Source organism: Cervus elaphus, chromosome 20, assembly GCF_910594005.1.
Source record: "Cervus elaphus chromosome 20, mCerEla1.1, whole genome shotgun sequence".
Classification (NCBI taxonomy): domain Eukaryota; kingdom Metazoa; phylum Chordata; class Mammalia; order Artiodactyla; family Cervidae; genus Cervus; species Cervus elaphus.
Window position 1 is genome coordinate 115,676,930 of NC_057834.1, and position 27,459 is coordinate 115,704,388.

At 38.5% G+C, this 27,459-nt stretch overlaps 1 protein-coding gene and 1 pseudogene across 3 annotated transcripts in view; one reads left to right on the plus strand and one right to left on the minus strand.

Annotated features, from left to right (window-relative positions):
• FAF1 (Fas associated factor 1) overlaps nt 1-27,459 on the plus strand; it is a 502,843-nt gene that overhangs the window by 11,878 nt on the left and 463,506 nt on the right. The gene's annotated exons all lie outside the window — the stretch shown is intronic.
• LOC122676657 lies at nt 23,086-23,926 on the minus strand (annotated as a pseudogene).

Sequence of the window (27,459 nt, forward strand, 5' to 3'; positions counted from 1 at the left end):
TATTTAGATTAAAATCACAGCTCTGCCACTTACTCATCTTGTCATTTTTGACCAGTTACTTCATACCACTTTGCTTCAGTTTTCCAATAGGAAAAATGAGTTAAAGTGATTAGAACAGATGTCTGATAAAGAAGGTGTTTAATAAATTTTAGCTGTTATTTTCACTGTTAACAGTTTTAAGGTACACACTTGTTTCCTGCAGGGGACTTCAGAGATCATCTATTTCTAGCTTCTCATTTTTCCTTTTGTGGAAGTTGAGACACAGAAAAAGGAAGTGACTTGTCCAAGGTCGTGAACTGGTTTGAAACAAAGGTTTTATTCAGGTGTACATAAGAGTGTTCATTTTCTAGCTTAATTTGTCAGATAGCTTGAATTTCCAAAGGAAAACAAGATCCACCACTTAGAAATTTCTCTAAATTGATAAAACTTGTGTATAAATAAATTAACAGTTCCTGGCATATGGCAGACATGCCAGAAGGAAGGAAGGGAGGGAAGAAAAGGAGGATGAAGGGAGGGACTGATCTCCCTAGACTGCCATTCAGTCCAGTCCAGTGCCATGCTTCTAACCTCACAGGTGGTCAGAAACCATGGAGCCGAAGAGATTTCAGATTTGTTGAGTGTGGTTAGGTGGATGCCTATTGTTTGCCAGACAGGTTTTATGGACTCCGTAGTTCAGGGGTTAGGAAACTGTAATCTATAAGCTGGTTGCCTGTTTTTATAAATAAAGGTTTATTGACACACAGCCACACCCATTCATTTACCTGTTTTCTATGACTGCTATGTTGCTGCAGTGACAGAGGTGAGTAGCTGAGACAGAGACTTCATGGCCCATTAGCTTAAAATATTTACTATCTGGGCTTTTAAGATAAACTTACCTTTTCCCATATCACCCCCCCTCAGCCCACCCCATGATATCAGTACTTTTCTTTCTAGGTTTTAGTAACTCTGAAGTGAGAATATTTGAATGTATCACAGGCCGCGTTACATGGTTATTCTTCTATAGGAGGCACTTAGGGCAGTTAGAGCTCTGGTTGTTTTTTATTTTTTTTTGCTCTGGCTGTGGTTTTCTGAGTGAGTCATTTATCCTTTCTGGATATCAGTTACACAGAATACAAGATGGAGATCTGCTTAGAGCCCTATCTACTTAAACATAAAAGATTGGACTAGATCAGGTGTTCAGATAGAGTCTGGATAATTACTTGAGGTTGGGGACATTCAGATATAATTTAGGTAGTTTATCTAGCTTTGTTGTGTTGTTGTTTAGTCGCTAAGTCGTGTCTGGCTCTTAGCAACCAACCCCATGCTAAGTCTCTGCAATTGTGTCCAACTCTTTGCATCCTTACGGCCTGTAGCCTGTCAGTGTCCTGTCCATAGAATTCTCTAGGAAAGAATACTGGAGTGGTTGCCATGCCCTCCTCCAAGGGATCTTCCTGACCCAGGGATCAAATTCGCATCTCTTATGTCTCCTGCATTGGCAGGCTGATTCTTTACCACTAGTGCCACCTGGGAATCCCTTATCTAGCTTAAGGGGTTAGCAAACTACATCCCGAGTGCCAAATCACCATCTTTTTGTTTTTCTGTCAGTAGAGCCTTACTGGAAGACAGTTATGCATATTCATTTATGTATTGTCTCTGGCCACTTTTGCCCTTGTTATCAGAGTTAAGTAGTTCATTGCATGGTCTGCAAAGCCCTGGCTGTTACAGGAAAGTTTACTGATCCCTGGTCTAGATAAGTGGTTTTCAACTTCGGATGCTTTCTGTCCCCTGAAGAACACTGGGCAGTTTCTAGAAACATTTTTGACTGTCACAACTAGGGGTTGTTGTTGACATTTCATGGATAGAGGCCAGGGTTCTGCTGAATATTGTACAACGCAGTAGACATCCCACAATGATGAAGACTTATCTGCCCTAGAATTTCAATAGTGCTGAAAACCACTGGTCTAAATTAGTGGTTCTCAAACTTTAGCTTGCATAAAAATAACTGGGAAAGAAAATGACTCTCTGTGACCCCCATGGACTGTAGCCTACCAGACTCCTCTGTTCATGGAATTCTCTAGGCAAGAATACTGGAGTGGGTTGCCATTTCCTTCTCCAGGGGATCTTCTCGACCCAGGGATTGAACCCAGGTCTCCCTCATTGTGGGCAGACTCTTTACCAACTGAGCCACCAGGGAACACCAAAACAAACAAACAAACAAAAACACCCCAAAACCGGGGGGAATTGTTAAATCACAAGAGACCAGATTCTTTGATTCAGTGGATCGTGGGTGGTACCTGCAAATTTGCATTTGTACCAGGTTCTCAGGTTATTCTGATGTTGCTGGATCTATGGACTAGAGAACAACTGAACTAAATGATTTTTGACATTACATTCATTCCTGTGATTCTTTGATTTTGTGATCTTAAGTACTCTTCCGTTTTTTATGACTTAGGAAAATTTGAGTATTTCAGTGTATACTTGATGTTCATCATAAAATGTGCTGTTTCAGGAGTCTGTATGTTTGAAGGCTTAGTTTTCACATCCCTTTGAGTGCGTGTGTGCTCAGTCGTGTCTGTCTCTTTGTGACCCTGTGGACTATCGCCCACCAGGCTCTTCTGTCCATGGGTTTCTCCAGGCAAGAATACTGGAGTGGGTTGCTGTTTATTCCTCCAGGAGATCTTCTCAAACCAGGGCTTGAATCTGTGTCTCCTGTATTGGGAGGCAGATTCTTTACCACTGAGCCACCTGGGAAACCCTCATATCCTTTTGGAATACTTCTATTTGTCTTTCAAAAGCATCACCTGCTTTTTTCTTATTTAATTACATCAATATTCTATGCCCAGTTAGTGTTAATCATTTTCTTAAATATCTTGTACATATTTCTCTTCTTTTGATTCTTATATCAGATAGTTGCTAATCACTTACCATGTTTCTTTCCTCTACTGCCAGCTGTTTGAGTGAACAGCTGCCTGGATCTTAACCACTGTTCCTGTAGTATTAAGAGGTGCTCAGTGAATATTTTTTGAAGGAATATTATGAATATTGGCTGTTATGGTACAAATAAATGGAGTAGAATTGTAAATTTCTATGTATTTTTAAGTGCCTACTGTTTTGTGACATATGGTTTGGAATAAGTAAATCTGTCATTGGGAGAGTAAAAATTAGACTCATTTATTGAATTGAGGGTTATAACTTCAAGGTGACCCATTTATAGAGAAGTTCAAAACACCTACCCTCTGTGTTAGCTTTCATAGAGGACTCAGTAAGGTAATGTGGCAAAATATAGGGCTTGAGGCCATGACCTTTGTAAAATTTGAATGCTATCACTGAATTGCCTTATGTTACCACTCTACCTGATTACATTTTCACTCAAACTGTTTTTAAGGCAGAAATTCTAATTTCAAATCACAATTTCTTGCCATGTTAAATCATTAGTCGTTGATTTTAAGGTAAGTTTGAGAAGCAAAATTAACGGAATAATTGTACCTGTTTTTATACTTATTTGTGGTTATAGAGGAAAAATTGAGATGAATGAGATATCAAGTTATGGTAAAGAAAAGTAGAAAAGTTTGCAGGTTATGTACACCCTTAATGGCGTTAGAGTTAGGTTCCAGTCACCTTCCCCTCCCTTCCTCCCCTCCCCTCCATCCCAGAGTTCATGTGCTTTAATGACTGAGCTATAATAGAAAAATGTTAGAGGAAAGTTTTGTCTTTCGTGCTCTCCTGGCATCCCACTCTCTTTCTCTCAAGGGAAGAGTAGTGGTTAAACTATTTTTAAAGTCAATTTTAGTTGTATTCTTTGGCATCTTTAAAGCGAGATGGAGACATAATTGATTGTTTTTATTTTAGGTTTAATGAACAAGGAATAATAATATTAGCATATAGCTTTTGACTGGTTTGTATGTGCCAGATATTGTGCTAGGGTCTTAACCTCTAAATTCTACAGCAACCCTGTCTTGGATTTCAGAGATAACCATGGTTTCTGTATGACTTGTCAGAGCTCTGACTGCTGCTGCTTTTGTTTCTGATTATGTTTTCAAGGATATTTGTGCAGTGAGAAGCCTTGGAAGACAGAGGTAATATCTCTCCCTGGAGCAAAGGGCAAGCACACACAGTGTCCATTTAAAAAGAATTCGGTGCTTCAGGCTCTGGGTTCCTTCTCTAACACAGTCCACTGTATGTGCAGGTATCGTTTGGACTGCTTTGTTGGTGTCACCCAGTGGGAAATGGAACTAGGAAACTGTGCAAGAAAATTCTGATCTTTTGACTACAAATATTGCCATGAATCATAAAGTTCATTGTCTCCAACTCAGGAGTCTAGGTCTTCTGTCAGCATCCATGAAACTGGCAGGCTTCAACTTTGTTTGCAAGTAGGGTGAAAATCACATATCCTTCAATTCTCTTTAACAGTTCTAGCAATAAGGATGGGATGTTGACAGACACATAACTTTTTGAAAGAGGAAGAGTGAGGGCCTTATGGGCTGGTTAATAATTTGAGGGAAGTCCTTGGGAATTGGTAGCAAATATGTTGACAAAACTGAGTGGTTCTCTACTTTCTTGCCTATTAATGAGGAGGAAGTAAGTAGGTGGTTGCAGACTGAGTACCAAGAAATAGGTTCGAAGACAGCTGCCCAAACAATCCTCTGGTTGTGGCTTGTTGTTGTCATAGCCTGCTGGGCCCCTCTGTCTAGGGATTTCCTAGGTAAAAATTATGGAGTGGGTTGTCGTTTCCCTCTTCACTGGTTGTGGCTAACTTTCAACAACTCTCAAATATCCTCTCAGATGGAGAGAATGTTTTCCACCAATTTGTCAGTCAGACTCAGGTTCTGACGTTCTGCAATGTAGCAAATAGCACTAAGATTTGTCCTGGCTGGGCAGAAGGTTCTGCCTCCTTTCAGACATTTACAGATGTATATACACCTACATTTGAGTGTGAAAGGAGTCAAATTTACAGTCACGGTGGACAGAAAGCAAAATTATTAGAACTTTCACTGATTTGTCTGAGAGACAAGAGAATGAGGGTGCGTAATGTCTAGTAGCTCAGCCCCTCCTTTGGAGGAAGCTTTATTCCCAACTTCGTTATCTAAAGCAAAGCCAGTGACTCAGTGAGGTCCTCAATTAAGGCTTCCCTAAACCTGGACCTGGTTCACCAGTGGTTCAGCCAAGCTGAAGTGGGTTGTGTCTGCTTGTCTTTTGTGACTGTTGAGCCTTTGTACCAGCTATGCAGACTAGTAATGACTGTAATTGCTGTGTTCAGTGGATAGAACTCAAAGAGTGTTCTTATGGGTCTGGCCTGTCCTTTCCTTCATCAGACTTGTTGTATTTCTATTGACCCTTGGCCTGTAGCCAGTGGCCCAGTTATTTGGTCTGCCACTTGGAAACTATAGACTGACAGATTAAAGACAGCTTTCTTTGAAGCTGTGAACTATGGAAACAAATTATAGCTGCTGATCAAACTGTCTGAATCACTCATGTAGATGCCCACAGTAAGGGCTTTTTCTCTGATGAAGCCCCCTGGAATCAAGCTTCTGATTGAGCCTGTACTGCCCAGAGCCATTACTGTTGCCAGGATCCATCATCATATCAGATGTGACAACATATCAACTGTCATAAAGTGTGTATAAAGTAAAAGACTGTATTTCTGATGCAGAGGGTACCATTGCATGCCAGGCTTGTGACTGCTGCCAAAAGTTGACCTTTTGATCACATGAGAGAAGCCACATTGCATGGGATGTGGCCCCTGCTTGCTTTTCGCAGGTTAAATAAATTGGACCTTGACCTCCCTCTCTGAAGTATCAGCGGTGCCTCACTGTTCTTGGTCCAGTTAGCTGACTGGCTACGCCATTTTGGCTCTTGAAACTAATTGTGCTCTACTTTCCATCTTTCTGGACCTTTTGCAGTCTGGCGATGGTGCAGTTTTTATTGCAAAAGTCAGTGGTGAGCTGACAGTCAAGGTATTTGAGGGACCTTTCATGCAGTCTACCATTCACAGCTTTTTGATTGTCATTCCTATGATTCCTCTTAATCTTGTGGACAGGTCTATTGGAAATACCAGGAGTTGGCCTCCAGATTCTTTACTTTCATGCAAAACACTTGTCAGCACTTCCTGATGCCTACCCCAGCCCCATACCATAGCCTTCAGTTAGAGATTCTGTGGGGCAGATTACTGGTGGGCCTGGTCAGATGGGACAGTTTGGATTAGCTGCCTTCATTAATTCCTGTCAACAACAAGGATTAAGCTCAGTTGTAGGAATTGAACTGGGAACCCTAAGGGCCACCACTTAAATGGGACATCATGTTGAGACACAAGTTAATAGTGCCTCCAGACTGATGTAGGTCCCACTTGGAAGGAACCAACAATTGTGAACAACCCACTCTTTCTAGGTGCACTGTGTCTGCCTTCAGGACTGTATTTCTTGTGTGGAAACCAGGCATTAATTCCGCTTCCTGCAAAAAATATGGACTCCTTCACCTTTTGAATATTTAAGTAAACATCACTGGTAGATCTTGTAGCCTTCATATGACTGCCAAGGTCTCTCCGAAATGAGGCTATCTTTGGGAAAGCCTTGCAGAGTGATTTCTGATTTGTTATTTATGTGCACCCTGTGGACAGTTATCTCTCTGAGGGAAGTCATTCAATTAGAATAGGTGGTTCAAAATCTGTTCCTGACTTTTTAGCTGAAGTGATCAGTGGATCATCTTGGCCCTGGAAAGCATTCAGGTCAGCCACAAGTCACTGACCAGAGTTGATAAAATTGCCCTATACTTCTTTCCTGTGGGTCAGGGCAGAGTGTGTATAATTGTTAATTCATTCCCTTGTTCCTAGATTAATGCCTTGGGCCAAGTGGAAAGGTTAATACAGAAACTTTGAGAGAAAGCTATCAGACTTTTTTTTTTTTTTTTTTGACTTTTTGTTTTTTTAAAGATTTTATTTTTTGACTGGGTTGGGTCCTATTTGCAGTGCACAGGCTCTTTCCAGTTGTGGTGGTGAGCTGGGGCCGGTCTTCGCGCTGGTGCCCGGGCTTCTGTTTGCGATGGCTTCTCTTGTTACAGAGCGTGGGCCCCAGGTGCGCAGTCCTCAGCAGCTGCAGCGTGTAGACTCTGGTTTCCGTGTGCAGGCCCTGGAGCACTGGGCTCAGGAGCTGTGGCTCACAGGCCTCACAGCAGGTAGGACTGAGCTAGTGTCCCCTGCATAGACAGGTGGATTCTTAGCCACTGGACCTCCAGGGAAGCCCCACACACTCTTCTGAGGTAGACCCTGATGACTTATCTGATTTTGTCATGTTACTTGGTTGTGAAACCCTGAGGAACATGGATGAAATAAATTTTGAGAATTGTCATCATCATGCTGACTGTTGATCGTTGCCTTAATTAAATGTTGTACGAGACAAATTAGATAGATTTAGCCCTAGCTTCTGCCAGTCAGATTAATCACAGTGGCTGTTGGAGTGGTATACCCATGAGAAACTTTGTTCAGTGGCAGAGATGGTTAGGATTGAGGGGTAGATGTTGTTGGGAGACAGTTCTCTCTGTGTGTCTTCTATTTCTGCCTGTCTTATGAATAGAGACACTGGTTGTTCCACTGCTGTTTTCAAGGGTGTTGGATTGTGACCAGCCATGGTCACATGTCCTCTTCCAGACCAAAGGGCAAGTTTGCTTATGGCCTAGAAAATAAAGATAAACAAAGCAGAGTGGGCATGCTTACTGTCCACGATAAAAGATTCATGTTTGGACTTGTCTGATGGTCCAGTAGATAAGAATCCATCTGCCAATAGAGGGGACACAGGTTCACTCCCTGGTTTGGGAAGATTCCACATGCTGTGAGGCAAAGCCAGTGTAGCACAACTACTGAGTCTTCCTTCAGCATTCATGAAATTGTAACAGGCTGCATTGTTAGCATGCAAGTAAGTTGAGAGTAATATTTGATTAGGGTTAGGGTTAGTTCTTACCACCATGAAAGGTTGATAATCCCTCACTGTACAGATTGAGTTTGGAGATAATTGTAATTACTACTAATGTTTACTGAGCATTACTTTTTACTGGTGTCTGTGATGTGTTTTATCTGCATTATCCAAACTAATTGGTATATGACATCTAATCTGTGGTAGCTCTTGTTATTATTCCCATTTTAAAGATTAAAAAATGGAGGTGTAAAGAGGTTAAGTAATTATCTAATGATAGGTAGTCATAACAAGACTGGTTTTGGAACTCAGTTCTTGTCTGTGATCTTATATATCCACATTTCTTAAATGGGCATGCTAGGGAATACTCAAAGCTACAGAATAAATATGCACATTTTGTAGGACCAATTTACTAGAATAAAAGAAATATATGTTTTAAAAAAATTAAAGACAGTTATCATGAAGTAAATATAAAATTTGCATGAATTTTAAATAGAAAAGGAAATTTCAAAGAAATTGTAAAAATGTGGCCTGCTTTTCTTTGGGTCATCTCCTCCTCTCCTTCCACGAGAGAACATGTTTTCCTCTATTATTCTGACTACAGTAGAGGAAAATATTAATAAGAACTGCATTTTAAAAGTTAGCCTTAAAAAAAACAACAGAGATGCCTCCAGTTATTTTTGATTTTCATCTTGTTGTATATAGCTTTGTGAAACACAAAAAGGAAGAATAACAAGGTTTTTCTGGTGTCTCAGGATTTACTGAGGCTAATAGAGGAATCAAAGAAGAAAAAAACTGGTATTCATTGACTTATCACCTTGAAATTGTGTGTGGCAGTGGTTTCTATTGGGATTACTTAGTACTTTAGCAAGAGATTATCCTGTCATTGGTATTTTTTTTACTTCATTTTTGCATTTATCTGTATTTGTATTGTGTTAATAGAAATCTATATTTATGCTAAGTAAATTTGCATCATTTGGGGGCATGCTGTCTGTTTGGGTATATTTGTGAGGTCCTGGTAGTGGGATGTGAAACTAAAGTCCTTCTTTATCTACGGGGAATTGGTTCCAGGAGTCCCTGAAGATACCAAAACCCCAGGATGTTTAAGTCCTTTGTATAGAATGGCCTAGTACAGTGAATACAGTGGGCCCTCTGTGTCTACAAGTTTCACATCCTTAGATACTGTAATGACATAGTGGCAAGACTAATAGATTTGATTCCACTGAATCAATCAAGTTGACCCCAAGTTGATATACATGAACTTTGTTTTACACTGTGTTGTGTTTTTTTTTTTTTTTGCGTTGTATTTTTAAAAAAGAAAAACATTACTTAGTGATTATTTTGGGATAATGTAGTAAGATATTTTGCCAGGGTTGACTGAATATTTGATGAAATTAAATACTTAGGGTTTTTAAATATGATAATGTATTAGGTTATGTTAAAAATGTCCTTATCCTTTAGAAAAATATACAGAAATACTTACAGATGAAATGATATGATGTCTGGAATTTACTTCAGAACTCTCTGGAAGGTCTTTGGGGGTAGATTGATGGGGAATAAAACAAAAGTGGCTGTGTTTTGGTACTTGTTGACGAGGCTGTTATGTTCATGGTTGTTCATTTTACTGTTCTACTCTTGTATGTGCTAGATCTTTTTCATAAAAAAGTAAAAAAGATGTTTTGCCAAAATAAAAGGAACTTCCGAGAGATTGTAAGCTTTAGGATAGTATCTTCGTGTTCTAATGGATTGTAAGATTAGAGGACTAGGGATATGACTATTACAAGGAAGTTATAACAATCATATAATGTTATGTAATTCTAGCATTTTACCAATATAGTTGGTAAATTTTTGTCTATATTTTTGTCTTCAGTGTAAAATTTAAAGTAGCTTACTAGTTAAATTTTCTTTCTTAAAAGCCTTAGCTGAAGTCTTGGAATAAAGGTTTCCTGAAAATAATCAATTTTCTAACTAAAATGAAAGAAACTTGTAAGAAATTAACTTTGTGTACTAAATTTGAATAACTGAAAAGATCAGTTATTTTGGCAAAGAGGTGCTAATAGCTTTTTTCTTTTTTTAAAGCAATATTTAAATAAAATCAGAAACCTAAGTACAAAAGATACATTAAGCCACAGATAAAGGCCAGTTAGTGATGTGTCATTTTCTGTGTATTGATACAGTCTGCCTTTTGCAGTGCCCTTTTACTTTTCATTCTGCCTTTGTTGTCCCAGTAGAATAGCAAGTGATGATAATGTTTAAATATGTTTTTTTCTTTCTGTCCTTTTCTTTCATTTTTATTACATATGCTTACATATGCTTCAGGTGCATTATAATTTGCATATATAAATTTCTTTATGTGCTACAAAGTGATCACCCACAGAATTCTAGTTACCCTTCATCGCCATGTACTTAACCTCCTTTACCCCTTTCATCCACCTCCAGCTCCCGTACTCTGATAACCCCTGATCTGTTCTCTGTATCTGTGAGACTGTTTCTGTTTTGTTTGTTCATTTGTTTTGTTATAGATTCCACATATGGGTGAAATCATATGATATTTTTGTTTTTCCTTCTGGTTTTATTTAACATAATATCCTCAAGTTCTATCCATGTTGTCAAAAATGGCAAAATTTATTTTATGGCTGAATAGTATTCCATTGTATATAATTTATACAAACACACACACTCACACACACTCTCTCTCTCTCTCTCTCACACACACACACACACACACACACGCCCCACGTCTTCTTGGTCCTTTCATTCACTGATGGAAACTTAGGTTGTTTCCGTGTCTTGGCTATTGTAGATAATGCTGCAGTGAACATAGAGATTCATATATCTTTTCAAATTAATATTTTTGTGTTCTTTGGATAAATACCCAGAAGTGGGATAGCTGGATCATATGGTAGTTTTATTCTTCATTTTTTGAGGCATCTCTATACGTTTTACATAGTGACTGCACCAGTTTACAAACCCGTAACAGCAAACGTGGGTTTCCTTTTCTACATATTCTGTCCAACTTTTTATTTCTTGTGTTTTTAATAGCCATTTTAACAGTTGTGAGGTAATAGTTCATTGTGGTTTTGATTTGTGTTTCTCTGATAATTAGAGATATTGAGCACCTTTTCATGTATGGGTTAGCTATCTGTATGTCTTGTTTGGAAAAATAACTATTCAGATCCTCTGCCCAGTTCTTAATTGTTGTTTGACAACAACTGTTTATTTTTTGTTATTGAGTTATATGAGTTTTTAAAGTATGTTTTGGATATTAACCTCTTATCAGGTATGATTCACAAATATCTTCTCCCATTCAGTAGGCTACCTTTTCATTTTGATGGTTTCCTTTGCTGTGCAGAAGCTTTTTAGCTTGCTGTAGTCCCATTTGTTTGTTTTGCTTTTGTTTCCCTTGCCTTTAAACTCATCCATGAAGACATTGCTAAGACTGATGTCAGTGAGGTTAAAACCTATGTTTTCTTCTAGGGATTTTATGGTTTCAGGTCTTACATTCATGTCTTTACTCCATTTTGAGTTGATTTTTATGTTTGGTGTGGATAGTGGTCTGAAAGTGAAGGTGAAAATCGCTCAGTCCTGTCCAACTCTTAGTGACCCCATGGACTATACAGTCCATGGAATTCTCCAGGTCAGAATACTGGAGTGGGTAGCCTTTCCCTTTTCCAGGGGATCTTCCCAGCCCAGGGATTGAACTCAGGTCTCCCACATTGCAGGCGGATTCTTTACCAGCTGAGCCACAAGGGAAGCCCAGGAATACTGGAGTGATTAGCCTATCCCTTCTCCAGCCGATCTTCCCAACCCAGGAATCGAATTGGGGTCTCCTGCATTGCAGGCGGATTCTTTACCAGCTGAGCCATCAGAGAAGCCCACATAGTGGTCTAGTTTGATTCTTTTGCATGTGACTGTCCAGTTTTCCCAGCACAATTTATTGAAGATACTATCCATTCTCCATTGTATGTTCTTTCCTTCTTTGTCATAAATTAATTGACCATTTATCTGTAGGTTTATTTACAGGTTCTCAATTTTGTTCCATTGAGCTCTGAATCTGTTTTGTGTGAGTACCATTATAGCTTGTAATGTAGTTTGAAATCAAGGAGCATGATACCTCTAATTTCATTCTTTCTAAAGATTATGGCTAAACAGGATCTTTTGTGTTCTATACAAATTTTATAATTATTTGTTCTAGTTCTATAAAATATTCCATTGTAATTTTGATATTACATTGAATCTGTAGATTGCTTTAGGTAGTATGGACATTTTAACAATATTCTTCCAATCCATGAGCGTGGAATTTCATTTAGTTTTGTTCTCTTCAATTTCTTTCATCATTGTCTTATAGGTTTCAGTGTACAGGTCTTTCACCTCTCTTGGTAATGTTTTTTCCTAGGCATTCTATTATTTTTGATGCAGTTGTAAATGAATTGTTGTCTTAATTTCTCTTTATGGTAATTCATTGTTAGTGTATAGAAATGCAACAAATTTCTATATATTAATTTTGTATCCTGTGGGTACTGGATTTATTTATTAGTTCTAGTAGTATTATGATGGGGTCCTTAGGATTTCCTATATATAGTATCATGTCATTTGCAAATAATGTCAGTGTTACTTCTTCCTTTCCAATTTGAATTCCTTTTATTTCTTTTTATTGTCAAATTGCTGTGGTGTGGCTAGGATTTCAAACACTGTGTTAAATAAAATTGCAATAATAGGCATCTTTGTCTTGTTCCTTATAGCTTTTCACTGTTAAGTGTGGTATTAGCTGCAGGTTTGTCATATGTAGCCTCTATTATGTTGAGGTACATTCACCCTATACCCACTTTATTGAGAGTTTTTATTATAAATGGGTATTGAATTTTATCAGATGCCTTTTCTATATCTATTGAGGTGATCATTTGATTTTTCCCCTCTTTGTTATATTAAAGTGGTGTATACATTGACTAATTGGCAGATATTGAGCCATCCTTGCAACTCCGGAATAAATTCCTCTTTGTCATGGTATATAATCCTATCTATGTATTGTTGAATTTGGTTTGCTAACATTTTATTAAGAATTTTTGCATCTGTGTTCATCAGTGATGTTGGCCTGTAATTTTTTGTGTGTGATGTCCTTGCCTGGTTTTGCAATCAGGGTAATGCTGGCCTCATGAAACATGTTTAATGTGCATTTGTTGTAAGATCAGAGAAATACTGCTTAAGCTATTAGTCTTCCCACTTAAGCAGGCATGAAGAGTATGTAAAGTTAAAATGTAGATTGTGACATAATGAAGTATGTTTTATTGCTAAGATTAAAGATTTTGTTGGATCATAAATCCTGTCCATAATCCAGGAGTAATTTAATTTGCCAAGATAAAAATATTAATATGCCAAGAAACAACCACATACTTTCCTGGCGTGTCTAACAGGATTTTTATGTCTTTACTTTTTTTAAAATCTATGCTTTATGTGCACGTGTGTGCATGTGTGTGTGTTTGAGAGAGACAGAGAGACAGAGAATTAAAGAAGAGCCTTGGCATTTCCAGGAGATGGGTCCTGAAGGTATACTGACTTAACATGAATGTAGAGTCATCCTTTGATTAAAGGGCAGTGGTAACATACATAGCTGGCCCTCGGACTCAGTTCCATATGCAGTCCTCCTGAGTTTTTAGGAGACCTTCATGAAGATACTTTCAAGAAATTCCCTGCTGGCTAGGCTACATCTCACAGTTGCAGCTGCTGTTCGTCACCCATGGAAAAGTATAAAACTATAGAGTCGTGTATTTAGGCTGCTTTTTTCACTTATCCGAGATAGGATGCTCTGATCTTGCCCAACAAGGCCTTTCCTCAGAAATAGTGATATGTCTCTTCTGGTTGTTATTGTGGTCAGATGAGTGAAATAAAAGAGATGGGAGTATCATGGAGTTTTGGTGGTATTAGTGATAGTCCTGGATTAATGAATAGAAGCTTCAATTCTTATTACATATCATATATTGTGATGTGAGGATATGAAGAATACTGAAAAATGTATATTACCTGAAACTGTCTTCATGAATATTTTCACTCACTTGACAAAACTGAATACCTACTCTGTGCCAGGCATTGTACTAGTAATTGGGAGATTACTACTTCATAATGCAAGTAAGATAGCTAATAAAAGTTTCAGTTCAGTTTAGTTGCTCAGTCGTGTCTGACTCTTTGTGACCCCATGGACTGCAGCACGCCAGGCCTCCCTGTCTGTCACCAACTTCCGGAGTTTACTCAAACTCGTCCATTGAGTCGATGATGCCATCCAACCATCTCATCCTCTGTCATCACCTTTTCCTCCTGCTTTCAATCTTTCCCAGCATCAGGGTCTTTTCAAATGGGTCAGCTCTTTGCATTAGGTGGCTAAAGTATTACAGTTTCAGCTTCAACGTCAGTCCTTCCAATGAACACTCAGGACTGATCACCTTTAGGATGGACTGGTTGGATCTCCTTGCAGTCCAAGGGATTCTTAAGAGTCTTTTCCAGCACCACAGTTCAAAAGCATCAATTCTTTGGTGCTCAGCTTTCTATATAGTCCAACTCTTACATCCATACATGACTACTGGAAAAACCATAGCTTTGACTGGATGGGCCTTTGTTGGTAAAGTTATGTCTCTGCTTTTTAATATGCTATCTAGGTTGGTCATAACTTTCCTTCCAAGGAGTAAGCGTCTTTTAGTTTCATGGCTGCAATCACCATCTGCGGTGATTTTGGAGCCCCCCAAAATAAAGTCAGCCACTATTTCCACTGTTTCCCCATCTGTTTGCCATGAAGTGATGGGTCTGGATGCCATAGTCTTAGTTTTCTGAATGTTGAGCTTTCAGCCAACTTTTTCACTCGCCTCTTTCACTTTCATCAAGAGGCTCTTTAGTTGTTTTTCGCTTTCTGCCATAAGGGTGGTGTCATCTGCATATGTGAGGTTATTGATATTTCTCCTGGCAATCTTGATTCCAGCTTGTACTTCTCCAGCCCAGTGTTTCTCATGATGTACTTTGCATAGAAGTTAAATAAGCAAGTTAAATAAGTAGGTTAAAATGACAATATATAGCCTTGACATACTCCTTTCCCAATTTGGAACAAGTCTGTTGCTCCATGTCTAGTTGTAACTGTTGCTTCCTGACCTGCATACAGATTTCTTAGGAGGCAGCTCAGGTGGTCTGGTATTCCCATCTCTTTCAGAATTTTCCACAGTTGATCCACAGGTGATCCACACAGTAAAAGGCTTTGGCATAGTCAATAAAGCAGATATAGATGTTTTTCTGGAACTCTCTTGCTTTTTTGATGATCCAGCGGATGTTGGCAATTTGATCTCTGGTTCCTCTGCCTTTTCTAAAACCAGTTTGAACATCTGGAAGTTCACGGTGCACGTATTGCTGAAACCTGGCTTGGAGAATTTTAAGTATCACTTGACTAGCGTGTGAGATGAGTGCAATTGTGCAGTAGTTTGAGCATTCTTTGTCCTTGCCTTTCTTTGGGATTGGGGTGAAAACTGACCATTTCCAGTCCTGTGGCCACTGATGAGTTTTCCAAATTTGCTGGCGTATTGAGTGCAGCACTTTCACAGCAACATCTTTTAGGATTTGAAATAGCTCAACTGGAATTCCATCACCTCCACTAGCTTTGTTTGTAGTGATGCTTCCTAAGGCCCAGTTGACTTCGCATTCCAGGATGTACTGATTTACTTTAGACCCTTACAGGATTTATTTTTCCACCACATGAAGGCAGCTATGTCACTGTTAACTCCTATTATCTGAGCCCTAATTTTCCAGTTCTTTCCACCAGTCTTATCACTTGGTTGCTTTTTCTGGATGTGTTTACTTATTAATGGCACACTTCAAAGGAGGAGCTTGGGAGTTTATCATTAAACTTTAACTGCCATTCCTCTACCTGTTCTTAATCATCTCTTTAGGAATTTGCACCACATCAGTTTTTCGTTACCTTTCCTTTGGCTTTGTGGCTCCCTTTCTACTGGCTCATGTTTCTGACCCCACTTTCAATTTAAAGATTTGCTAAGTTTTTCTCAGTTTCAGAATAGGCTTTATTGATTCTTTGTCCTATTCTGAATGTTCCATTTCTCCCTCCCACTCCAATCTTTCTCTTAAGTATTAATGTCAGTATACCTTCAGGGTCTCTCCTTGTTCCCTTTTCCATTCCATCCTTCCCTGTCACGTATGGTCTCTTTGGATAATCATCTTTTCTTTGGTTTAACTATCCATTGTGTTGGGCTTCCCTAGTGGCTCAGACATAAAGCGTCTGTCTGCAATGCAGAGACCTGGGTTCGATCCCTGGGTTGGGAAGATCCCCTGGAGAAGGAAATGGCAGCCCACTCCAGTATTCTTGCCTGGAAAATCCCGTGGACCGCGGAGCCTGGTAGGCTACCATCCGTGGGGTCGCAAAGAGTCGGACACGACTGAGCAACTTCACTTCACTTCATCCATTATGTATGTGCTGGGCTTCCCTGGTAGCTCAGTTGGTAAAGAATTAGCCCACAATGCAGGAGACCCCGGTTCGATTCATGGGTTGGGAAGATCCATCCATTGGAGAAGGGATAGGTCACCCACTCCAGTATTCTTGGGTTTCCCTGGTGGTTCAGCTGGTAAAGAATCCGCCTGCAATGTGGGAGAACTAGGTTCGATCCCTGGGCTGGAAGAACTCCTGGAGAAGGGAAAGGCTACCCACTCCAGTATTCTGGCCTGGAGAATTCCAGGGGGACTGTACAGACCATGGGGTTGCAAAGAGTTGGACATGACTGAGCGACTTTCACTCACTTATGTATGTGCTATTGACTCCCAAAGCAGCAGCCTCATTCCTAACATCTCTTGAATTCTCTATTCGATTGTTTATGTAGGATGAGTCAACTTAATTGACATGGTTAGCAGAGCTCCTTGTGATTTGGCCCAAGGTAGCCTATACTTTTCCCAATGACTTGTTGTATAGTGATACTTGTAATTTTTGTGAAGTTTTATCATGTCATGTCACTTTGCCTCTGCCGTTTCTCTCAATTGCTTGCATCTCAGTCTTCTGTTTATCCCTGAGACTTGTGCATAGGCATTATCTCCTGTGAAGTCTTCCCTGACATTTACTTATTCCTTCCTCCTCTGTATCTATTATTCTTATACATAATAGCTATCATTGCAGCTTTCACATACTTTTAAAATATCTGTTTGTCTTTCGTATTAATTTGTGAGTTCTTTACAGCCAGGAACTAGATCTTAGTCATTTTGGTATTCTTAATGATTAGCATACTTTCTGGCACAAAGTGTATTCTCACTGAGTATTAAATTGAACTGAACTAGTTTTGATATTGTTGAAATAAGATAAAGTATGATGAGAAGCATATGCACGAGATTTTGGATCCTGATTTTGTCATCAGAATATTAGCTACTTTAGCTTTGTGTCTTTTGTATATGTAAATGAACGTCAGTGTGTTAGTTAAGACTCTTGAGTATCCTGAGATTTGGAATTGTATCATATTCACCTCTGTATTTCTAGTACCTACCACAGTGCCTGCTGAATATCAGGGTACCAGTGTTTATTGAACACAAGTAAGTCAAGTTGAAATTAGATGAAGGTATTCATGCTCTAGAGCTTCAGCATGAATAGTAACATTCATCTTTATTTCTGTACTTTTTTTCTAAGATTTTTTAAAATATGTGGACCATTTTTAAAGACTGTTGAGTTTGTTACAATACTATTTCTGTTTTATATATTGATTTTTTGGTTGTGAGACACACAGGATCCCAGCCCCTCAACCAGGGATCGAACCTACACCCTCCTGCATTGGAAGGTGAAGTCTTAACTACTGAATCACCAGGGAAGTCTTTGTTTCTATATTTAATCTTTCAGAATAAATCAGAGAAATTTTGTCAGTTGCCTTATTGAAATCCAGATTTATGAAATATAGTTATATTCCTGACATACAAGTCGAATCATCTATTATTTATTCATCATTCATTTAATCATCATTTATTCATAATGATAATAGTTACCCTTTGAGGATCTATTGGCCAGCATCTCTTCAAGAATTTATTTAAAAATTGTTATGAATTGATAGCAAAGTAATAGTTATCTTAATTTTTCTGTTTTCCCCCTCTTTTGAAGTGATTCTAGCCTTATACTGAAAAAAGAAAAATCCCTTAGTAGCTTTGATGGGTCTTGGTACAAGACATACATTTACAGATTTAAGCTGAGAACACCAAGTAGGATTATTACAAAGAAACTGACACATAGGCACGTAACAGCCGAATTCTTGAAAACCAAAGATAGAGAGAAAAGTCTTAAAAATGGTCAGAGGGAAAAAAAAGACATTCTATGAAGAGAACAGTGACAAGAATGTTAGTTAACATCTCATCACAAATTATGGAATACAGGAGACAATGAAATGATTAAGTATTGAAAAAAAATCAAAATAGAGTTTTATTTAGTAAAATTATTTTTCAAAAGTGAAAGTGAAGACATTGTCAGAAGATAATGCCTGAGAGAGTTTATTGCCAGCAGACCGGCCCTTCATAAGAAATACTGATGCAAGTTCTTTAAGCTAAAGATGGATTTGGATCTATGGAAAAGTGAAAGCATGGAGTCCTAACCATTAGGCAACCAGGGAAGTCCTGCTGGTTCTGTGTTGATTCAGACTTGATTTTTTTTCACTATACATTGTTTCCTGACAATGTACTTTCCCGAAAAGGACTGTATCTATGTATGTTTTGCTTCTAAAAGGCATACCTAATTGGAAGATCTCCTGGATTATTACTACCTAATTAATCATGCCCTTTTTGAACCCATTCTTCTTTAAGTCATATAAAAATAATTGTATTCAAATGTTATTAATAGGTTGTGATTGAGACTTTTTAGTGTTGGCATTATTTATTTATTTTTTTAGTGTTGTCATTATGATTATACTACTAATCAGTACATTTCAAAGATACCTCTCCTGAAATACTTTAACTATGGCCCAGCATTCCCCTAAGTCAGTGTTAATTTGCTTTCATTTTGATTAAGCTTAATGGAAAGACAAAGTAGTTTAGATCATCAAAGTCTGCTTGGTAAAAAGATACTGGCATTTTGTAGCCTGTTGTGCATTCTTTATATGATAAGTTGCATAATGCATATTATTTGCCTCTTAGAATTGTAGACTATGCATTACTGATACTTGTTTAATCTTTTCATCACATTTGTAATTTCTGGTCAGACTGAATACTTATAAACTTTAGTTTATACTGGTGCTATAAAAGCTAAGTATTATTTGTTTGTGTATATTAAAATATCTTACAATTCTCTAGATGTACTTTGTTGCCTGATATGCTATGAAATCTGAGATTATGACTATATCTTTTACCCAGTGTATTTCCAGACTCTGCTGGTATGTGGTAGACACTCAAATATTTTTGGTAGTTTTATTATTTTTTTCTGATTATTGTTCCTAAAAGTCTTATGTAAAAATTAGTATGTAATGCAGTTCCTATAAAGATTTATTAAATGTTTGCTCCCTCTTGTGGATATAAAGGAGAATATAAGTTCTTATAATAAGTCTGTTCTCTAGTTTTGTTTTTAAAAGATGAACCATAAATAGTATATAAAGCATCAATTTTTTCCTCTTTTTTGAAGGATATTAATTCATACAACTTTTAGTTCATGTACACTCCTAAAACATACAGAATTCATGTTCAAGTATCACTGTGTAATGTCCAAGATAAAGTTTGTAAATTATTATTCAATCCAGAACTTAGTAGCACTTTTTAAGTGTACTCTTTCTAATTTTCTGCATATAAATTTCAATTTTGAAAATAACTTTTTTGTTTTAATTTTAAAACCACATTAGATATTTTTGTATATTATGAGAGTATTACTGAGAGTATTATTTCCTGTGTTAAAAATCATTACTTGTTTTGAACAAAGTAAAAATAAAAACTTGATCAATTTGCCTGCCTTCTATAGCTTTCAATATTAGAAGACCTGACCAAACAGTTTTTTTTTAAAAATGCATAATATTTTTGTTCTAAAGACTTAATGCAACTGAGACAATAAGCATCTGGGCCTTGGAAATACTTTCACATGTAGAAAAATCTTTTTAACACAGATATATGTCCTTAACGTTATTTTCTTTATATACTTAGAGACTTTCATATTACACTGTTAGATTTCATTTTCTATTTACTTCTGTTGTTGTTAGTAGAAGTTGACTTTCCTTTTAGACTGTTTTTGAAACAGAAGCAATATTTTCACCTCTTGAGAAAAACTATACTCTATGTGCCAAAGACAGGTAGCATGCAATAAATGTTTACTATAGTATAGATGTCAGACTTTTTTTTCTTATTAACATTTTATTTGGTATTGGAGTATAGATGATTAACAATGTAGTGATAGTTTCAGGTGATTGGTAAAGGGACTCAGCTGTGCATATCCATGAATCCATCCTCTCCCAAACCCCCACCCATCCAGGTAGATATTTGGGCTCATTTGCTAGACTGGTATGTGTTCTTGAAACCTATCTAGATGTGAAGCATGATGCAGTCCTCAATCAGCAAAATCACAATTTACCTGTCATTAACTAAGACAAAAAATAAAACTTCATTGTGGTATAATATTCATATAGTAAAGAACACAAATTGTAAAAGTATAGTTTCATGAACTTGCACAAAATGAACATGTCCGTGAAAACGACATTCAGGTTAAGAAAACAAAGTAAGTAGAAATATAGAAGTCTCCTTCCAGTCAGTACTTCCCCCTGCGCTGTCCCCCATGCTCTAGGAAAACCCAGTAGTTTGAATCTAATATTATATATATTAGTTTTACCTGAAAAAACACTGTATGTGTGAAACTATTTGTAGGCTTTCTTAAAATATGTGTAACAAAATTTATCTTTTTAACCATTTTTAAGTGTACAGTTTAGTGTCATTAAGTGCATGTCCTTTATTGTGCACATGAATCACTACCATTTTTCCAGAGTTTTTTCATCTTTCCCAACTAAATGCCATACTGATTAAACATTAACTCTCCATTCTCCTTTCGCTCTAGCCCCTGGCAACCACCATTCTTTCTCTGTCTATGGATTTGACTGTTCTAGGTACCTCATAGAAGTAGAATCATACAATATTTGTCCTTTTGTGTCTGGATTATTTTGATATAATGACCTCATGGTTCATCACTATTGTAGCATATGTCAGAATTTCCTTCCTTTTTAAGACAATATTATTCTGTTTATGTACATACCACATCTTGTTTATCCATTCATTGGTCAGTGGACATTTGAGTTGATGCCATCTTTTGACTTATTGTGCTATGAACACAAATTTATAAAAATCTGTTCAAGTCCCTGCTTTTAGTTCTTTTGGGTATATACCCAGAAGTAGAATTGCTGGATCAAATAGTAGCTCTCTGTTTAGTTTTTTGAGACTATAGTAGACTTTTGTCATATATTTTGTATCCTGTGACCTTAAACATTTATCTATCACTCTGGAAGCGTTTTCTTTGTAAAGAATGCAGAGGATTTTCTGTGTACAGTCATTTATGTTAAAAGATACCTTTGCTCCTTTCATGTTAAACCACTTTTGCATTGCTGGAAGAAATCCCACTTAGTCATGTTGTGTTATTCTTTCTATACGTCCCTGAATTTGGTTTTCTTAAGGGTTTTTGCATCTGTTTTCATGAGAAAAATTAATCCAGATCTGGAGAAATTGTGGACCTTCTCTCTGTTGCATGTTCATGAGGTGAGCCAGTGGATCAGTAACAGTGTATATGGGTTACAATAACACTTTGGGCCATAACTAGACTTTTGGAGGGTAGTTTGTTTGCTGTTTCTTTTCTGCCTTCTAAATCTTGCACATATTTTTCTTATGGCCATTCCTGACCTGAAACCACTCAGAAGAAATTTTCATTAATGTGGTTGCAACTTAGATAGAGTCTGAGATCAGTTGATACTATTTTGCCATACCACCTACATCCTTTTTTCACCTTGTTGTTCTGGGGTTTACAACATACATAGCTTAAGTAACACAGTCTAACTTTAATTATACCACTGTATATATAATGAGAGGACTTCATAATTAAAGAATATACTTTGATTTATCTCCTCTCTGCCTGTGTTTTATTTTTATATATTGTTGCTTCTACATACGTTAAAGACATCACAGTTCATCGCTGTTATTTTTGCTTTAAAGAGTTAATTAACTTTTTTCTTAAAGTTAATTGATTAATTATTTTGGCTGTACCGGGTTTTTGTTGCTGTGCACAGGCTTTCTTTAGCTGCAGTGAGCAGGGTCCACTCTTGGTTGCATTGCGCAGGCTTCTTATTGCGGTGGCTTCCCTTGTTGCGGAGCACAGGCTCTGGCATGTGGGCTTCAGTAGTTGCTGCACGCAGACTCATGAGTTGTAGCGGGCCCTAGGGTGCTCGGGCTTCGGTAGTTGTGGCACATGGGCTCAGCAGCTGTGGCAGATCCAACCAGTGCCCCCTGCATAGGCAGGCTGATTCTTATCCACTGTACCACCAAGGAAGTTCAAAAGTTAATTCTTTTAAAGAAAACAAGAAATGAGAAAAAATATTATCTATTTACCATTTTTGGCACTCTTGGTGTGAAAGTTTCTTCTGGTATCATTTCCCGTCAGCATGAAAAGTTTAACTATTTCTTGTACCAAGAAAGATCTGTTGGTGGGAAACTCTCAGCTCTTGTTTATCTGAAAATTTATTTTGCCTTTTAATTATTTATATATTAATTTTTTACTAAGGAGTTATAAGTAGTGGTAAACTGTGCTGGGTACTTAAAACGTTTTGGCAGAGTATTGAAGAAATTCATTAGGGAAATTAAGTCTTGGCTATTTCACAATTTGATTACTCTGCTGTGTTTCTTTTGATAAGTTAAATTTTATTTTACTGTTTATAACTAAAAATTTTTAATTTATGTGAAATGTGTATTCATTGAAATGCATTTTACTTGGACAGTACCCCTTTAACCACCACCATAAGAAAAAACGTAGTATTTTCATTGTTCTGGAAAGTTTCCCTCATATTCTATTCCAGTCAATCCCCATGCCTCAAAGGAAACCACTGTTCTTTTTTTTTTTAATAAACTAGAATAATGTTTATTTCTTTCTTAGACTGTTTATTGTACTTGCTGTATTTGTGGGAAATCACGACTTCTGAAGGAACGCGGAGGTAAACTGCATTCTGAGCTGGCTACAGTCAGGTTGAGCATGGCACAGTTAAGCAGAAGCTTGCTTCTCTTTATAGGTTGCCATCATCTTCTTGATTTCAGCAATAGCTTTCCCGGATTCAGCCCCTTGGGGCAGGTCCGCGTGCATTTCATGATGGTGTGGCATCGGTACAGAGAGAAGGGGTCCTGCAGCTTGGCCAGGCGCTCCTCCGTGAAGTCGTCTCTGGAGTCGATCATCCAGCGATAGGCCTGCATGAGGACCGCGGGGCCCAGGTAATTGTCTCCGTTCCACCAGTAGCTCGGGCAGCTGGTACTGCAGCAGGCGCAGAGAATACACTCATAGAGCCCGTCCAGTTTCTCATGGTCTCCCAGGGACTGCAGATGCTGCTCCTTGCCTCCCCGGGACTCACCCTTCTTCTTTAAGTAACGCTCGATGGACTTGTACTGAGCATAGAAGTTGCTCAAATCAGGAACAAGATCCTTGGTCACATACATATGTGGGAGAGGGTAGATTTTGGAAACTTTGTTGAGGTTGGTGTCGATCCTGCGGGTACACGCCAGAGTGTTGCCTCTGTTGATGTTCATGGCACAAGAGCCACAGATCCCTTCTCTGCATGATCTTCGGAAGATCAAGGTAGAATCAGTTTCATTCTTAATCTTGATTAAAGCATCCAACACCATAGGACCACAGTTATTCAAATCAATCTCATAAGTCTGCATGTGAGGTTTGTCTCCAGTCTTGTCTGGGTCCCATCAATAGATGGCAAATTTCTTGATTCTCGGTGCTGCGGCTGCAGCTGTCTGGGCCCCACGGCAGGTCTGCAGGCGGCCCCGCCGAGGGCTGCGGCCGCGAACCGGCGCCTCAAGGAGCGAGCGACCACTACCGCCATCTTGGCTCCTGGTGTCGAGCCCCACCCCTCGAGCCCGATGTAGCGCTCCGCCGGCCCGTGCCAGGGCCCATCGAGGCTTTGCTAGCTGCGGCTCTTCTTTCTATAAAAAATGTTTTATTTATTATTGTTTTGGCTGCTCTGGGTCTTCTTTGCTGCACATGGATTTTCTCTAGTTGCAGTGCTGGAGCTTCTCATTGTGCTGGCTTCTCCTTTTGCAAAGCTCAGACTATAGGCCTGCAGGCTTGGGTAGTTGCAGCACATGGGGTCACTAGCTGTGGCTCGCAGGCTCTTGAGCTCTGGCTCAGTAGTTGTGGTGAGCCCGTGTCCCCTTCATTGACAGTTGAATTCTTAACCACTTTACCACCAGGGATGTCCGGAACCACTGTTCTGGTTTCTATCATGGTAAATTAGTTTTGCCATTTTTTGATCTTTGTATAAATGAAGTCATACAGCATGCAGTCTTTTGCATTTCATCCATATGTGAGAATATATGTAGTTTCTATTGCCATGTAGTATCCCATTATCCTAATAAAGATGTAGATTATTTTCCTTGCTCTAGAAAAGTTCTCCCAAGGCCTCATCCAGTCAGTCCCTATGCCTTCATAGGAAATCACAGGTCTGACTTCTATCACTGTAGATTAGTTTTACCTGTTATTAAACTTCATGTAAACAATATCATATAGCATGCAGTCTTTTAAGTCTGACTTTTCCCCCCTCAGCCTAATGCTTTTGAGAATCATCAGATATGTGTATTATGAATATTTTATCCTAGTCTGTGTCTTGCCTTTTTATTTTACCTTAGAGCCTGCCTGCTGTGTTGTCTGAGGCCTTGCCCCCTGGCTATTTTTGAGTGTAAGTTTTGTCTTGTAAGACTGCCAAAAAGGATGCTCATTTCTTTAGAGGGTTTTTTTTTTTTTTTTAAACTTTCTAACCTTTTTTTAACTTTCTAACCTGAGGATGCCTAAAATTTAGTAAATCTTACTTACCAGAAAAGTGGCATTATGTTTGAGATGACCTAAATTTCATCAATAGCATTATGAGGCAAATGGTAGTATAAGGCAGAGTAGAATTAAATATAAAGTGATTGTTGCAGAGAATCATAAGAGAACAGAAAAGAATTGTGTTTTTCCAGGACTTCATATATGAGGGACTTTAAGCCTTTACGGCTTAAAATCCAAGTCATCTTTTGGCTTTATCTCTCCCACATGAATAATGGAATGTGATTAAATGCTGAGTAAGTCACTCAGATTTTTTGTTTTGTTTTGATACTCTAATTATAGTAGTTTTGGAAAAGCAGTTTGCCAGTGAGCTAAGTCTGAAGAACTGATGCTGGACACTAGAGAGGAGCATTAGTTCACTCTCTTTATTATCATATAATTATTTAGGGGGAAATTTAGCTTAAAGTAAAAAATGATTTTTGTTGGCCTAATTTTGTGTACTTACTTATATGCCTGTGGCATCAAAAGCAAAATTCCATTTGGCGTAGTTGAAAGTAAATGGAGAAGGTCTAACTTAAAAAAAAATTAATTAATTTTTATTTATTTTTGTCTCTGCTGGGTGTCCGTTGCTGTGTGTGGTCTTTCTCTAATTGTAATGACCGGGGATTACTTTCTAGTTACGGTTTGGCTTCTCATTGTGGTAGCTTCTCTTGTTGCGGAGCATGGGCTCTATGGCTGGTAGGTTTCAGTAGCTGCGGCGTGTGGGCTCAGTAGTTGCGGCACACTGGAATCTTCCCAGAGCAGGGATTGAACCTGTGTCCCCTGCATTGGCAGGTAGACCCCTAACCACTGGACCACTGGGGAAATCTTAAAAAAAGTTTCATTTTTTAAATTTCTTTGCAACCCCATGGACTATACAGACCATGGAGTTCTCCAGGCTAGAATACTGGAGTGAGTAGCCATTCCCTTCTCCAGGGGATCTTCCCAACCCAGGGACTGAACCCAGGTCTCCCATGTTGCAGGCAGATTCTTTACCAGCTGAGCCACAAGGGAGACCCCTACAGTTCTTAGAGATTGTCTAAAAACAAAAAAACATATCAGCCAGGCCTGTGGTGGTTTCATGTGTGCTAAATGTGTCCATGACAGGATCAAGTTCCCTTTCCTTATCAAGGAGCAGAAAACCGATGTGTGAAATATTAAAAGCACAAGTACAGAGTCAGAAAGTGAAATTTAAAAGAATGAAACTTTTTCCAGACTTCCCCAGTGATCCAGTGGTTAGGGGTCTACCTGCCAATGGCAGGTTCAATCCCTGCTCTGGGAAGATTTGGAGAAGGAAAATGGCAACCCACTCCAGTACCCTTGCCTGGAAAATCCCATGGATGAAGGAGCCTAGTAGGTTACAGTCCATGGGGTGGCATAAGAGTTGGACACGACTGAGCGACTTCACTTTCACTTTCAAGAACTGTAGGTCTCACAGTGCAAACTCCTTGGAGTCTGCCTGGGCAGATTTTTGTTCTTTCCCAGCATTCTTAGTATAAAGGTAAACAATTACCAGGGATCTTCTGGACATCCCGGTATTGCAGGACAGCCTACAATGCTAAGTCAAACACTGGACTGTCCTGAATGCATGTAGATACAGTCTCTGGAAGAGGAAAAAGAAGTGACAGTTTGCTCTTCTTGAGGAAATTGGGGAACAACCCAAGCCTTCCTGAGACTGTACTACACATACCCTTCTTTTCCTAATGTTAATACCTTGATGAAATTTTCAGGATTGTAGTGGAAAGGTTGAATGCTTTAGTTTTCTGGCTGTAGATTTAGATTCTAGTTCTGCCACCAAGTATTAATGGTTGAGCAACTGGATGTATGACTTGATCTCTTTAAGTTTTCTCATCAGTGATACTTTATCTTGTAAGGATGATGAGACATGAATTAATGTGCCTAAAATGCTTGAACAGTGCATGAGAAATGTATTTGTATAAAAGTCATCCATTTATCCTTTCAACAAATATTATTAGAGTGGTCTACTTATGTGCCAGGCAGTTTGCTATGCGTGAGGTTACAACACTGGGTAGCCTATCCCTTCTCCAGTGGATCTTCCCAACCGAGGAATCGAACCAGGGTCTCCTGCATTGCAGGCGGATTCTTTCCCAACTGAGCCCTCATATTCATATTAATCTTAAATAGTTGATAGCATATTACATAAACTTTCTACAACTTATTTTTCTTCACTCAAGGATATATTCTGAAGTCTCTTCTTTGTAATTTATACAACAATTTTTGTAATTATATAGTACTGCTAGAGAATTTTTTTAAATGTAAATCTCAGACATAGTATTTTCCTCCAAACTAATGCTACTGCTAAGCAACAAACCACCCTATAGCCTAGTAATTTAAAACAACAATTACTTATTCTCGTTCAGCCTCTTGCTGTGAGTTGACTGATGTATGCTTCAAGGTACAGATCTAGTTGAACCTGGCTTCTTGCTGGGCTCAGATAAGTCCTGTACGTATTCATTTTAAGATCCTCTTTAGGGGACTGCAGATAACCCAGTGATTGTCTGGGTTAACATTTGTGATGTTGACATAGATGTAAGG